This window comes from Notechis scutatus, chromosome 1 (genome assembly GCF_049901735.1).
Source record: "Notechis scutatus isolate UNSWTSFEM ecotype Mainland chromosome 1, rNotScu1.2, whole genome shotgun sequence".
Classification (NCBI taxonomy): domain Eukaryota; kingdom Metazoa; phylum Chordata; class Lepidosauria; order Squamata; family Elapidae; genus Notechis; species Notechis scutatus.
The window spans coordinates 281,341,627-281,353,656 of record NC_142009.1 but is presented as its reverse complement, the minus strand read 5'-3'; the positions used below and the strand labels follow the sequence as shown (position 1 = coordinate 281,353,656).

Below are 12,030 nucleotides of genomic sequence, written 5' to 3'. Positions count from 1 at the left end.
CATTTTATACAAAACTACCAAACTGTAAAAGCAAGCTACTACCTGGTTGCTGGAGAGCAGGAAGGGAAAATGAATAATTTGATTTCTCCCTTAGAACAGGAGCTGACACAATTAATTAGTAAATCTAAAGTTTTGTTCTGACAGTATGTTATGAATTGACAATTATCACAGACATTAAAATATCACTACCAGCTCTATCAAGCTAAAATTTATTTTACAAAAGTATCTAATCCCATTATCTACAATTAGTAGTTTGTGCTTTAGCAAATGGTCTTTAGCAAAACTACGGCCATACTACCCTGAACATGCCCGATCTCGTCTGATCTCAGAAGCTAAGCAGGGTCAGGCCTGGTTAGTACTTGGATGGGAGACCACCTGGGAATACCGGGTGCTGTAGGCCCAATCCAAAACCCAATCCACAAATAAACACAACCCAGACAAATATTGATATCCCAATCCTCATCAGAGAAGCTGTTGAGCGTGAACGGAAACGTCCAAACGCCATCTTATTTGGTCTAGGGACATCAATGACAATGATGACATCACAACTGTCCGAAACATCATCAGTGATTATCAAGCATCAACCATCTCCACTGATGAAATACTTGACATTTCCCGCATTGGCCGAGAGCTCAAAAACAGAGACGGCTCTATGGCCCCACGCTTGTGCAGGGTCATTTGCAAAAATGAATCAAGCAAACGTAAATTCATTTACAGTATAAATTCACTCGCCAAAACCAACACCAACCATAAGAACCTCCGTTGTCGCCTTGACCTAACCATACAGCAATGTGTCCGCTCCCGTGTACTCCGCACTGAACTCAAAAAATGTCTAGACAATGGAGAGAAGGACCTGTACATTGACTACCATGCTGACTGTATCAAAAGTAATCCACACAACCCGCAACTCAGCTTTAACCCTCAACCACAACCCTACCTCAACCGATCCACCATCACCCAAGACTAGGCATGCACACCCCTAACTACCTCAATTCCAACTACTGCTGGCCTTAAATGCAAACTACTCAATGCAAGAAGCCTCGTGAATAAAATACCTGAATTTTTCCTCCTACTAAATATGGCTAAATTCGACATTATATTTGTCTGTGAAACATGGCTCAATGCATCTCTCCCTGACTCCATTACCACAGTAAGAGACTATCATGTTTACCGATCAGATCGTGAAATTCGTAGAGGAGGTGGTGTTGCTATCTTCTATAAAAAGTCCTTACATCTAAAAAATATCCAAGTTACCCAGGAGCTTGCTCTTCCTGAGACCATCATCTGTGAACTATCCTTAAATATCACAATTTGATTCTTACTATGTTACAGAGCACCTGATTATGACATTGAACATGTAAACAAGCTAAATACATTACTAACATGGGCTGCATCCTGCCCATACCCTTTTATCTTTCTTGGTGATTTCAATCTACCTCATATTGACTGGACCCTAAATGATTGTACAACTGAAATCATACACACAACCTTCTACAATGCTATTACAAATCTGGGACTGGAACAACTAGTAACCAACAACACTAGACTAAACAACTGCCTCGATCTCATCTTCTGCAATAGTTTGAATTTAATTTACGGAATACAAACTAAAGAACCCTTTTCCAGCAGTGACCACAATATGATTGACTTTTGTCTCAACATACGCCCACACAAAAATCACCACAATGATGTAATCCCCAATTGTAACTTCAAAAAAGGCAACTATGATCTTATAGACAACGATATCTCATCCCTTGATTGGCAATCTCTATTCACTGGATGCAATACTGTTGAAGACCATTACAACATATTTTTACTTGAAGTCAAAAGAGTCATCAAACTATATGTACCAACAACAACTACCAAAACAAAACAAAAAGCAGATTACCCATAACAATAAGGAAACTTCAATCCAAAAAGAGATCCCTCTGGCGGAAAAACAAATCTGGTCACGTTGCCAATTTCAAAAGCCGATACAAAAATTTATGCCACCAGATAAAGACCGAATGCATCAATTATCACATTAAACAAGAGGAAAACCTTCTAAGCACCAATTCCACCCGTGCTTTTTACAATTTTGTAAACAACAAACTAAAAGACTCAAGGTCTATCCCACCCTTGAGAGGACCTGATGGTAAAGACTGCAACGACGACACCATTAAAGCCAACATCTTTAACACATTCTTCGGCTCAGTATTTGTAAACAGCAATGGATCATGCCCAGTATTTCCTAGCCGTACCACAGATAACAACAATGATCTAATACATATCGATTTTACAGAAGACAATGTTGAAAAAGCAATACGCAATCTAAAACCATCTCCATCTATTGGACCGGGTGGAATATGTGCCTACTTCTTAAAAAAGCTATCCACTGCCATAGCCAAACCTCTAAGCATAATCTTTGAAAAATCTTTCAGGACCAGCTCCTTGCCTAACCTATGGTCACAAGCCACAGTCATTCCCATCTTCAAAAAGGGAGACCCAAGCCTAGTTGAAAATTACAGACCAATCTCCTTATGCTGCGTCACCTGTAAAGTCATGGAATCAATTATTAACCAATCCATCATCCTCCACTTAGAGACAAACAACCTACTCTCCAATAAACAATTTGGTTTCAGAAAAAAACTATCCTGTAATCTACAACTCTTACACTGCAAAAACATATGGACGACACAACTCGACCAGGGCAAAGCAATAGACGCAATCTACATAGACTTCTGTAAAGCTTTTGATTCAGTGGTACACGACAAACTACTCCTAAAAATAAAATCCTATGGTATCTCTGGACAATTGAATAACTGGATAGAAGCATTCCTGGCAAACAGACAACAAATGGTCAAAATTGGGAGCCTCCTATCAAATTCTGTACCTGTCAATAGTGGTGTCCCCCAAGGCAGTGTTCTAGGACCAACTCTCTTCATACTCTACATAAATGACCTCTGTGATCATATTAAGAGCAATTGCGTTCTTTTCGCTGATGATGTAAAGCTGTTCAATACCACAGACAATACTGCTACCCTACAAAAAGATCTTGACTATGTATCAGAATGGTCAAACAAATGGCAACTTCAAATCTCAACAAATAAATGCTCTGTCTTACATATTGGCAAAAAAAAATCAGAAAATCAAATACAAGCTGAATAGTCAAGATCTTGTTGATGACCCAAGCTCTGTAAAGGACCTAATACTCACCTCTAATGCTCTAAGTGCTAGAGCCCACTGCAACTACATAGCCAAAAAGGCATTAAGAGTTGTTAACCTAATCCTACGTAGCTTTTTCTCTGGTAATATCACACTACTAACCAGAGCATACAAAACATTTGCTAGACCAATACTCGAATACAGTTCATCAGTCTGGAACCCACATTACGTATCTGATATTAGCACAATTGAGAAAGTCCAGAAATATTTCACAAGAAGAGTTCTCCACTCCTCTACTCATTGTAGAATACCTTATGCCACCAGACTTGAAATTCTAGAACTAGAAAACCTTGAATTACGCCGTCTTCGGTCTGATTTAAGCATGGTATATAAAATCATACATTGCAATGTCCTACCTGTCAATGAATACTTCAGCTTCAACCATAACAACACAAGAGCACACAATAGATACAAACTCAAAGTTAACCGCACCAAACTTGATTGCAGGAAATAGGACTTCAGCAATAGAGTGGTCAATGTCTGGAGTACTCTACCCGACTCTGTAGTTTCTTCCCCAAACGTCAAAAACTTTAACCTTAGACTGTCTACTATTGACCTCACCCCTTTCCTAAGAGGTCTGTAGGGGCGTGCATAAGCGCACCAACGTGCCTACCGTCCCTGTCCTATTGTTTCTCTTATTCTTCTTTTATTTTTCTTATATGTACCCATTTCATGTATTCACAACTATGTATACACTTATACTTATTATCTTGTAAACAATTGGCAAATCAAATAAATAAATAAATAAATAAATAAATCTCTTTTGGCAGAGTGTCATGGAGGTTTACTAGGAGATCTTCCAATGTGTTTGTATACATAAACATGTAAGAAATTGCAAATATAGGAGATAAGCAGTTGCTTTATATCTATTGTTAATTCCATTTCTTCACTTTTCTTCTAAAACTTGTTTTGATCTTCTGGATAACTAGATCAAGATCCTTATGCTTTTTTCTTTACATTTTCAGCTCAGAAGATGCTACATATTATGCAGTTACATTTCTTTACAAATGGTTGAAATTTGTTCTAGAGACTTCCCTAATGTCTCTGGTTTTTCTCAGCATGAAGCTATAAAAGGAAGTGTGCCTTATAATAAGTTCTGCCATGCTGGAAAACATGAGTTTATTCGCATTATTGAAAAATCTAACCTGACCAGCTCAAGTGTTTTATTATCACTAACCTTGAACACAGAGTTACTTGTTCAAATGCTTTATTACAAATTATCTTCAAGCAAGCTCTCCCTTGTAGATGACATCATCTAGCTGCAGAGATGTTAACTCTTTCTATTATAATATCTGCACTGAAAATCCAGGAAGTTCTTCACAGAGAAGACATAGCCTCTCTTAGGATTTTACAGAACCCCTGTTCAGATGCTCTTTCTCCCATGGAAGCACAAAGGGAAAACTAGATCATCCCATCTGGTTCCTATATTGCAGTCCCTTTCTCTGGAGTTTGTGTACAAATATTGCAAACATGCAGGAAGGTTGTCTTCGCATATCTATAAAGACGTTTATTTGAGCTAGACATGTACACAATCTATCCATTGTCTTATATTGGTGCTGACCAGCTGCTTTGTTAGTTTGCTGTCATTTCTATTTGTCTTCTTTAAAAGCCCAGACCTTGCTAGCTTCTCTTTGTCTCTGCGTGTCTCCCTCCCCAACCCAGCGGATGTACTTCATGCATCGCAAACCAGCTTGCAATGAAGCATCAATTTTAGTCCAGTTTGGAACTTTATATCCCGATTTAATCCAGATGCAAATGTTCTGAAAGCAGATTTTGCTCTTGAGGCACAATGATTTATTGTTCCTTGATCTGCAGGCTTGATTGATCAGTGTGATGGAAGCCTGAATGTTAGTGAATGAAAGTAAGCCTATGTACTGTCCACTTATTTATTTACTTTTCTTCTACATGATCATTTTGCAAGTGCTAGATTAATAACTATGGATGATATTGTAAGACTTTCAGTTAGCCATGTCTGACTTTTCCTTTCCCCACTCAGAAAAAGTTGATTTACTGATCACTGTAGCCAAGCATGTGAGTGCTTTTAGAAATAATTCGAAGTGAATAAAAACAATTCAGAGTTTTATTAACATCAAAAAGTTAAAGTCAAGATGTTACCACACATAACTAGAAATACTGGAGTAAGCAAAACTGCAACCATATTAAAGAGGCATATCTTCATTTTCAGACTGTTTACATATTACAATATTCACTGTATAAATGCTTTTCATCCTGTGAATATTTCCATCAAAAGATTTAAAATAATAATGTATTATGTATAGTATAAAAGATCTTTTATTATAGTGAACTCTACTATACCACATCAAGGTATGTTACAGATATATAAATCTGAAAAAATAGAACCCTTGCAGCAGAATGTATAAAGAGATAAAAATGTCAGCCTATAAAATAATTTCTTCCCATAGGAATAAGTTTCAACATATATGAAATAAACAAATCCAGATTCTTTTTTTGTAGTGATTATTGAAGTAACTCAAGAGAAATAAAATTCAGATACAGAGATTAAAAATATATATTCTAGTGATAACATCTTTATAAATCTCAGTATATCTGAATATTTCTTTTCATTCTTAACAGTGGAGAGAAATGGTTTGTAATATCGATAAACCACTATGCTAAATATGAAAACTCAACACTGCTTTTTCTCCTCTATTCCTCTAAGACACCTTTTATTTACATCTTCATCTATATCATTCTTTTGCATGCAAATCTATGTATTTCTATACATAAGCCATTAAAAAGAATGAAATACATACATATCCTGATGATCTAACACCCATCCTAAGCTATCCCCATCTTGTGTCACTGCCTAAGTCATGCAAATTACACCAAAGCTGCCAGTTGACTAAGATTAATGACACTGCGCCAGCTTCTTTGTTTCTCTCTGCGGCCATTTAGTGTGAAATACTATCCAAAAACATTATCTATCCTCTATTAATCCCACAAATTTGTTCACACCATGCACATTGTTTAGGGCAATTTACAACAGGAACTTACTGAGCACAATTGCATTTAATTACTTGGGTTCTAATTACATTCATTAAAGGCTAATAAAATAAATGAAACAGCTTTAAAAGCTTCTGCAAAACACATGGGTCTTGTCTCCCTCATGAAACATACAGTAGATGTTTGATGTGAAACATACACATGTGTCTCTTTAAGCATGTGGACTGCTAGAATGAAGATATAGATAAATCAGTATGCATACAAACCCCTAATATCCCAGTATTTATGTATATTATCAGCTGTAATTATTGCTGGAATCTTGGGATATTTATTATTAAAATTTTGTGACAGATCAAAATACAGAAATATAAGTTTAATCATTGAAAAACTGATTATTATATTTCACCCTGTGCTAGAGCTCTCCAGTTTGTTTCTTTTATGTACATGGCAAAATAATTCTATCAATTATATTTTTTAAAAAAAATCTTCAAAATCCTGCATGCTGTTGGTTGGAATTATAGCTTTAATATTACATTGTCAATTTCACTGACACTTTGCCTGACCATTTTTCTTTCCCAGTGTTGGGAGTGTTGGGTTCAAGGTTATGGGAGGTTGAACTTACAATTATTTTTTGCAGAACAGGGAACATTCTCTATTTTGCACTCTATCTATCTATCTATCTATCTATCTATCTATCTATCTCTATCTATCTATCTATCTATCTATCTATCTATCTATCTATCTATCTATCTATCTATCTTTTGGCAAAATAACTTTATAAGAAAACAATCCATTTGTTTAATTTATAAACCATATCAATCTTCTTGGCAACTTTGAGCAACATAGAAAACATTAAAACAAAAAAAGAGGCATACTTATGCATGTGGAAACAACTTTGTAAAATAAATGTACTTAATTTTAACTTTTCATTTATTATAGCAAAAGCTTGTAGAAAAAGCATGAGTAACATGTATGGCTTGCTATGTGTGATGATAGAACTCTATTTCACTATATTTTCATCATTCATTTCCTAAAAAATGCTTTTATTAGGGTAGATCTATCCATGTGAACAATCTTTTTATATGACAATTTCCATACAATTTTCAGGCTTCTGCTTTGGAAATGTATTTATTTTCATATAGGCATTGATGAGAACAGAAAAGGAACAGAAAGTAAAAAAGCAAGAATTATAAAGCCTCCTTTACATCACTCCAAGGTATATGTACAGATGCTATTATAAGAGAAAAATTGTTGGCCTACATTTATTTGATTTGACAAAACACAAATCCAGTCTAAACACGCCCACAATAAAACAATGGTACCATAAATTATCTAATTCTTGGGTCCTAAATCTGTTAAAAGTACCCATAGTTCTAGTCGGCCAAATGAGGAAAGTAACTCCAAGTGTATCAGTTCATGAAAATAATATATTTCAAACTATGCAATAGAAAAAAAACTAAATGACCTCAAAACATAAATTGATTGAAACAAAATAGCGATGTGGGAACCATCTAAAAGAAATTAAGAAGGGAAAATTCTCTTTTCTGGAAATCAGTTCCATAAATAAAGAGGCACCACTAAAAATGCCTGTGTTCACATACACACACATACAATGGCAGAGAAGGAAATTATAGGAGGAGACTCTAATTACCTTACAGTAAAAACAAAACCAAACCAAAAGCAGTCTAACCTATTAAAAAGCTTCAGGGAGTGGGTGTACCTGTTGATGTGCAAAGATGTCTTCTGAAACAGACCCCAGAACTCTAACTGATTTATCTTAGCACAAATAATCCATTGGAACCAAGCTTGCAAATCAGAATTACATGCTCTTGAACACAAGCATTTCCCAGGTAACCAGCCTTTGTCTTTATTGATACTTTCATATAGCATTCAACATCAGCCTTAAGCTATGTATAGTGTATTACTTTGCTTATGACTTGGGCATGTACTATAAGGCATATCAATCTAATATTAAATAGAGTATATAGGATCATAGCTAGAGAGCCTATTTGGCATAGTGGTTAAAGCATCAGGTGAGAAAAAGGGAGACTGAGAAATTTAGTCCTACAAAGTCAAACAGGGGACTTTGAGCTAGTCCCTTTTTCTCAGACCTAGGAAAGAGGCAGTGGCAAAACATTCCCAAAATCTTGTCAAAAAAATTGCAGGAAAATTGCAGGGACTTGCTTGTTCAATCACCAAGAGTCAATGCTGGCTTGAAGGAACTAAAAAAGAAGAAGAAAAGATAATAGCTAAGTTGATTAAAGGCATATCTAGTTGCCACCAACTGCGATTGTCTAGATCAGGGGTAGTCAACCTTTTTATACCTACCGCCCACTTTTGTATCTCTGTTAGTAGTAAAATTTTCTCTAACCGCCCACTGGTTCCACAGTAATAGTGATTTATAAAGTAGGGGACAAAACCCCTACCACCCACCATGAAAGCTGGAACGCCCACTAGTGGGCAGTAGGGACCAGCTTGATTACCACTGGTCTAGATGCTGAATCCAAAGACATTAGTATCTTAGTAGTTTCAATTTACATGGTGGAGCACACTCTACTTGTAACCAGTTGGACAGTTGTTCCAAATTTATGTTGAGTACAATAGATAGGTTTTGATTTTTTCCCCAAGCCAGGCTGACTAGATCACAACCGTTGAAACTGGATTAGAGACAAAGCATTGTTAGAGGAATGTCAAGTTGTCTGGACTCAGATAAAAAAGGGAAAGGTTTCCCTAACAGTTGTGTATAAAAACTAGGGAATGGTGCCCATCTCTGTTTCTCAGCCAAGGGAGCCAACACTGTCCATGGACAATTTCCATGATGAAAGGCGCATGGAACACTGTTACCTTTCCATGAAGTGGTACCTATTAATCTACTTACATTTGCATGCTTTGGAACTGATAGGTGAGCAGGAGCTGGGGCAAGTAACGGTAGCTCACCCCGTCTCAAACCCAGGCTGCCAGCTGTCCAGCTGCAACTTCAATTTTAACCACTAAGCTATCGATCCCCATGGACTCAGATACACAAAGCTTTTTTTCACTCTGGTAAATCTACCCAAAGTCCACAGGAAGAACCATACAGGAGTAATCAGACTGTTTCAACATCAAAGTTTACTACTGATTTTTGTATAATAGAGGTAGAAAGAACATTATATAATATACTGGTATATTGTGTGAATTACTTTAGATGAAAGTAAAATATTAAACTTTTTAACTGCTTAAATCAGATATCTCAATTGGAACAAATTGTATGTAAACATGAATTAGAAATTCCAGCAAAAATTAATCCAGATTAATTAATCCAATATTAAATTTTTTTAGCTTAGATTTTTAGTTAATAGACAATTAACTTATTTGAATTTGTATATAGAGAAACCACAATTGTAGAATATAGAATAGTGCACAAAAAAAGAAAAGAACAATTAAAGAATACATTAATAAATTTGAGGGGAGAAAAAAGCCAAAACTCTTTTTAAAGCTATATATTGAAAATCATTCTAGACTTGCATCATCTGATAAGGCAATTAGGGTCAAATACAATAGGGATCAGAGAGTTAAAACATTAAACATTTCAATTGATTAGATTTGTAGTCTAGCTCAGAGAGGCAATTCCTCAGGAATTCAGGAGTTTCAGTTATTTTATTCACTAGTCAATACTCCATCAACATTAATACATTTATTAAGATTCCAGATCCATATTGTTCTAACCCCAGAATATATTTATCCAGATACAAAAAAATCAGATAAAAACAATAAACAAAATGTATAATCTGATACATGGTAACTTTTTGCTTAGGAAAACAAATATCAGAACAACTGTCAATCTGAATGATAAAACTTTGTATCATGCTGAGTTTCAAAATATTTATATTCCACAACAAAGCTTTATATGTCTCAGAAAGAAAGAATAATTTATATTTGGCAATTAATAAGAATATATATTCTTGTTAATTGACAGGCAGGATTGTTGACAGAACTATGACACAAATCTCTAGTTCTAAGAGAAGACAATTAGAAAGAAAAACTGAAGGAATCACTTCAGTGTTATTAAACAGTTTTGCAAATATTATTACTCCATCTATTGCACATCTTATATCTACGATCTATAATCTATCTGCCAAAAAAGCTGATTAGGTTTTAATATCATAATTGCTGGAAGCAAAAATATAATTTTATACAGCTCAAAACTTGCTGGATACCTTTGATGTATTTTCCAATTGCCTATAATTAACAATCACAGTTAAAAACTGATGACTTCCTATGCTACATGCAGTGCAAACAGAATATCTCCTTTTAATGATCCTGCTCAACATTACTTTTGCCTAGTCCTGAAATAAAGAATGCTGTGAAGGCATCTAAGGTAATATTTGGATCATGCTTATTTCTAAGTAGAAACAATCTAGCATGTTGCTTGACTACTTCTTATTTTTCCAAGGTTTTACAGGAGAAACATTTGATTTGTTTTTAAATGTTTAATTTGTTTTTGTGTTTTACTGCAGGTTTGAAAGGAAACTACAGCCACCTATCTCCACAACCCCCATCTCAAACACACCCAGAACAGCCAAGCCTCCTACAACTGACCCCAACCCATTGGGTTCACAACCTCTGGTGATCACAGAAAAAGAAGTGCAAGATCTATTTCACAGACAAAAGCCAGGAAAAGCACCAGGGCCAGACAAGATAACTCCTTCTTGCTTAAAAGTCAGTGCTGACCAATTGGCCCCCATCTTCACCTGAATCTTCAATAAATCACTAGAGTTGTGCTATGTTTCTTCTTGTTTCAAATGCTCTACTATCATCCCAGTGCCAAAGAAGCCCTCAATCAGGGAACTGAATGACTACAGACCAGTTGCTCTAACATCTGTAGTTATGAAAACATTTGAAAGGCTAACGCTGTCCCACCTGAAAACCTTCATGGATCTGCTGTTAGATCCCATGCAGTTTGCATACAAGATCAACAGATGATCCTGTTAATATGGCTCTGCACTATACATCCTGCAACACCTTGAATCTCCAAATACCTACGCAAGGGTCCTCTTTGTAGACTTCAGTTCAGCATTCAATACCATCATTCCAGGCATTCTTCTAACTAAACTAATCCAGATAGCGGTACCTGAACACACTTGTAAGTGGATCATAAGCTTCCTAACAGACAGGAAGCAGCAGCTGAAGCTAGGCAGAATCACATCTGATACCTATACAATTAGCACAGCCCCCCCGCCAAGGTCATGTGCTTTTTCCAATTCTCTTCTCCCTATATACCTGTATATATCCCTATATACCCTATATCCCTATATCCCTGGACGCCGTAAAAGAAAGAATATCCAACCTTGAAAAAAAAGACACAACGCAAAAACCTGAACATCCAATAGCTACAAACCCAACAACCACAATCCGATCCAAAACCCAATCCACAAATAAACACAACCCAGACAAATATTGATATCCCAATCCTCATCAGAGAAGCCGTTGAGCGTGAACGGAAACGTCCAAATGCCATCTTATTTGGTCTAGAGGACATCAATGTCAATGATGACATCACAACTGTCCGAAACATCATCAGAGATTATCAAGCATCAACCATCTCCGCTGATGAAATACTTGACATTTCCGCATCGACCGAGAGCTCAAAAATAGAGACGGCTCTGTGGCCCCACGCTTGTGCAGGGTCATTTGCAAAAATGAATCAAGCAAACGTAAATTCATTTATACTATAAACTCACTCGCCAAAACCAACACCAACCATAAGAACCTCCGTTGCCACCCTGACCTAACCATACAGCAACGTGCCCGCTCCCGTGCACTCCGCATTGAACTCAAAAACCGTCTAGACAATGGAGAGAAGGACCTGTACATTGACTACCA

General features: G+C 36.3%; 1 non-coding gene across 1 annotated transcript; it reads left to right on the top strand.

Moving 5' to 3' along the window:
* The first annotated feature begins 281 nt into the window (after positions 1 to 281).
* LOC113429788 (5S ribosomal RNA) lies at positions 282 to 400 on the top strand. The gene has a single exon (XR_003373113.2). It is a non-coding gene; the product is annotated as a 5S ribosomal RNA (ribosomal RNA).
* The last annotated feature ends 11,630 nt before the right edge of the window (positions 401 to 12,030 follow it).